Consider the following 3,500-nt stretch of genomic DNA (forward strand, 5'->3'; position numbering starts at 1 on the left):
TTGGCGCACACTTTGTTTACCGATTGTTACTGCCGTTTACTGTGAAGCAGCCTCTGCCGTGCGGTCATTAAGGGACCGTCACTAATTTCTCATGTTAGCTCTAATGTAAAGTGCCTAGTTAGGATTTATGTAAATAGTAAAATTAGCATTTGTTGACACTCCCTTATTTTGGTTGAATGTTCCAGTATCCAGTATTGTTTGTATTGTTGTATTACACATTTAATTCACTCTGTTCACATAATTATGGAAGACTTTTATGTTCTTTCCAACAGAAACCACACCATCACTCACCACACGGCATATAGCATTTTACAGCCTGTTAAATTCCCTCACTCACATTATGGATGTGTGCTTCGGATTCTTGCTAAATAAATGAGTGAACGACAGATACCTGAGTGGCAGTGGATTTTGTGGATACGCCATCTGTTCTTATCGGACAACCCTGTTGAGATTGTGGATTCATAGAGTCAGCACCTTATCATCTACATCAGTCATAGTCAGGAGGTCAAGTCCATCCCTCTTACAGTGACCTCCTCCATTACAGTTATCCTGAGAATAGAAACGAGAAAGAGCTACCAATCTGTCATCCTTTCCATGTCCAGGCCGGGTGAGGTTTCCTGTGTTGAGTCAAATGGGTTAGGGCCACATTACTATGTCAAATATACCATTCAACATTTTATGCTTTTACAGGTGTTTAAGAGGGAAAATGCTCCTACATTTTTTTAATGCAGAGCCTTATTCTGGTTGGTAGTATTTAAGTATTTACGTTAACCTCTTACTAGTTTTTTATCTTGTCCCTTTCGTCTCACTACTCTCTATCACCTTTTCTATCCCTTTGAAGAAATGAGGCTCCATAAATGTTAAAGAGGTAATTAATATTTTTCAGTTGCAGTGAATTATATTTTGATAATCCTGATCAGATCTCTAATCCCTAAACCTAACCAAGGAAAAATGGCAGCTTGGGTAAAAGACTGAAAGTTACGGCACACAATGATGTGTGCTGCTGGTAAAGTGTCTGGGCTGCCCGTCCTCAAAACAGCCATCCTTCAAGATTTCCTCCATTTAATGCAATGCATTATCAGGGATTGTAACGTCTAGTCCTTTTACTGAATGTTTTTCTTGAACTTTAATACTATAATTGAAGTATGTTGGCTAGAAAGTGGGACCAAGGAGGAATCATGTAAAATTCATACAATTTGTGTTTTCTTCAGAGACACTCATAGTACAGTCAGTGTTAGTCATTAATTTCTGACCCTAGCGCGTAGTGTATCACTCAGATCTTATAAGTGAAAGTGTAGCATCATCTCTGAGGAGACAAATATAAGAACTTTTATATTAATGTATCTCTGACAAACATAGAGTTTCACCCACTCCTTGATCCTCAACATAAACTCGAAGAAGGAATATGGTTAGTGGGTTGTCCTTTAAGTGCGCTTGTGATTTGATTTGATTATAATGAGATTATAACATTGGACGTAGCCTCCTGTTAAAATTGTTCTGTTGCCAGTAGGCCATCTTTGAGATCTCCAGGTGTAGATGACTCATAAATGTAGGTAAACGAAAATATCCACAGACAGTTTCACAGTATTATGTCCTCAGTATAACTCTGTATTCTATAATATTGTTTTCACTGTAGTTTACAGGCTTTAATGGGACATCTTTTTAAAATTATGACAAGAAGTTATCATGAGCTGTCAGACTGATATTTTATAACTTTCTTTGCATTTCTCTTTTTGTATTGACCAGATAATCATGAATGGGACATGGCTGAGTCGTAAATACATTCCTTCACTCCACCCAAGCTCAAGACAAACGGTCTACCTGCTGATGGCAGCTGATGTGGGCGACCGTGGCTCAGGGGGATGGGAAGCGCATCTGTAACCGGAACGTCGGGCTGTCTGTCCTGGTCGTTGTGTCCTTCGGCAAGACACTTTACCCTACCACCTACTGTTGGCCAGAGGGGCCGATGGCGCGAATGGCAGCCTGGCTTCTGTCAGTCTGCCCCAGGGCAGCTGTGGCTACAACTGTAGCTGCCTCCACCAGTGTGTGAGAGTGAGAGTGAATGAATAGTGGCATTGTAAAGCACTTTGGGTGCCTTGAAAAGTGCTATATAAATCCAATCCATTATCATTATTATAGTCCAATCACACGATTCACATTCGTATATATGCAGCTAATCAACGTGGTTGACAGGCTATGACAGCGTCCTTATGTGCCGACACCGGTGTTTTAGCTAGCAAAGCGGCTGATGTGGAGTGAAGTCAAGTTAATGACAACGTGTACAACCATTGGAGATGTGAGCAGGACAGACGGAACAACTGCCGGAAAAACTGTGGACTTTATACCAGTTTTTAAATTGTGTTGATCGGCCACGTAAAACCAGAGTTACGATAAAAATACGCAATGTGTCACAGTTGTTAAAGAGTGGACACAGAGCTCAGAAATAAAGACAGTGCGTTTATTTACAGTGCAGCAAGGTAACAACAACTCAAATGTGCAACAATGGTGATAGTGAGTCCTTCCTTCTGTGTAAGCCTGTGTGTGGTAGTGAAACCAAACATTGTGTTAGATCCTGACACAATAGCTGTGCCCCAAAACGGCGGCTGCATCCTCCGGAGGCCGCATGTGAAGGCCGATTACGTCACAGCCAGGCATCGAAGGTCGACTCCTTCAAATGCGGCCGATAAATGCGTCCTTCATTTCCACGAATTTGAAGGATGGGTCGGGTGTGTCCTGTCACTACCCGATCCGTACCGGAAACCCGATCGGTACCCCGCATGCGCGAAAGGTGTCTACTTCCGGTCGAAGCATTTTACGATAGTTACGGGTCAGAGTACCTGTTAAGATGTTAACAATAACAAGTAAAATGTTTCTGATAATGAAACATTTAATATAATGTAGACAAAAACAAAAAAATAAAAAGATAGTTAGGGATCAGGACTCACCGATCCTTACTGCGCATGTGCAAAGTCGGACCGTACAAATCGGGTCTACCCGATCCGTACGGCACAGATGTTTTATTCTTCTTCTGTTCGTTTAATGGCAGTTTACTCCCCGGTGTACGAGGATACCGCCACCTGCTGACTGAGCGAAGGAACCCTATTGTAAACTGAATTAACATCATTACAAATGTGTGTTGATTTTGATTTAATGATAGTCAAGTGTATTTATGCTTGTTTGTGTGGAGAGGATTGTTGGAACAGTGATGATGATGTCCGCTCTCACTGTCAATTGTCAGTAAACACTTCATCTGGCTGATGAATGTTCACGTTACATATTACAAAGTCTGTATTATTAACTCTGTCATTAGGCGCCATTCTTCTTATTTTACGGCGCTGTTCCTTGGGGGACGCTCTCTGTTGAGGAGAAAAGCGTGAATTTGTTTGTATACGGATTATCCATAGTTTAAATGTCCTGGTAGTCGAAAAGGAGGCAGAGCTGTTGAGAAATGCTAGGAGCTAACTGGGCGCTAACCGTATCATTCAAATATATTGAATGTC

This window comes from Pundamilia nyererei, unplaced genomic scaffold (assembly GCF_000239375.1).
Source record: "Pundamilia nyererei isolate P.nyererei 1_Seehausen unplaced genomic scaffold, PunNye1.0 scaffold00423, whole genome shotgun sequence".
Lineage (NCBI taxonomy): Eukaryota > Metazoa > Chordata > Actinopteri > Cichliformes > Cichlidae > Pundamilia > Pundamilia nyererei.